Source organism: Coturnix japonica, unplaced genomic scaffold (assembly GCF_001577835.2).
Source record: "Coturnix japonica isolate 7356 unplaced genomic scaffold, Coturnix japonica 2.1 chrUnrandom795, whole genome shotgun sequence".
NCBI lineage: Eukaryota > Metazoa > Chordata > Aves > Galliformes > Phasianidae > Coturnix > Coturnix japonica.
In genome coordinates, this window is record NW_015440154.1 from 22,401 (window position 1) to 23,475 (window position 1,075).

Genomic DNA, 1,075 nt, shown 5'->3' on the forward strand with positions numbered 1-1,075 from the left:
GAGCCTTGTCCCTGCAGGGTTTGTCCCCAAGGACTTAGGTCAGGAGAAAGACTGGCAGCAGCCAAGAGACCCAGGGCAGGATGTGGGTCCCCTGGGGACAGAAGCCACAGCCCCTGTCCCAGCTGCATGGTGACTCTGGGCCATCCATAGGGCACCCTGAGCCTGCCCACTCCAGATCCGTTCCTCTGCACAGCCCCATAGAGCGCAAGGGAAGGGCTGGAGGTGACAGTGCCCAGGTCCCCCTTGAACAGGCCACAGACAGTCCCCTCCATACCATCAGTTTCCAGCACTGATGCCCAGTCCTCAGTGCTCCAGGTACACACAGGGTCCACCAAGTTCCATTTGGGTTTGTAAGCATCCCCATGGCACTTACCTAGACATGTAGATCCAGGGCCACACATCTCACATGTGGGGGATTCTCCTCTGTCCTGCTGAGCACGTCCTGGGGAAAAAGGGGCTGTTAGGGACACACCGAGGCTATGGAGAGAATGGAACATGCTGGGGGCAATAAGACACAGTGGGACAACCTGAAGGTACAGGGACCCATTGTGGGCTCTAGAACAGAATGCCCAAGGCATGGTCCTGTAGCCAGCTCATCCCTAACTAACCCCATTGCCTCCTTCCCCTGCCCATTGCCCTTTCACATCTGGAGGGAGCCCAACAGAAGCCTTGGGGCTGCAGGAGTGTCCCCAAGTCCCAGGGGAACTGAGAACAGCAAGACATCCCAGCCCCATCCTCACACCATGGTCAACCAACTCACCAGTCCAGGAAGGGCAACAGCAACAGGTGGCGGCGCCTGGGGAAGAAGAGCCATGGGGCAGCTGTGAGAGAACATTGAGTCTGGGGGATCACAGGGTGACCGCATCCAAGCTGCCTGGTTGGTCCCAAGGCTGCCCCCAACCTCATGGCTGCCAAGGACTGTGTGCGCCTCTGCCCATGGAGGTGCCCAGGGCTGGGGTTGGGTATAGATACCGGGTAGGGGTCTGGGGGGACCAAAGGAGGGGAATAGGGGTGCCAAGAGTCTTGGGGGTGCTAAACAGAGAGGAACGGAGAACGAGGGAAAATGAAACAAAAG

General features: G+C 58.5%; 1 protein-coding gene and 1 long non-coding RNA gene across 2 annotated transcripts in view; one reads left to right on the forward strand and one right to left on the reverse strand.

The window, feature by feature from the left end:
* Positions 1–841, reverse strand: LOC107307705. Its single transcript, XR_001552486.1, has 3 exons — positions 761–841; positions 374–442; positions 1–11 (listed from the first exon to the last, which is right to left on the reverse strand). It is a non-coding gene; the product is annotated as an uncharacterized LOC107307705 (long non-coding RNA).
* LOC107307707 (olfactory receptor 14C36-like) overlaps positions 1–1,075 on the forward strand; it is a 20,223-nt gene that overhangs the window by 5,403 nt on the left and 13,745 nt on the right. The window lies entirely within an intron of this gene.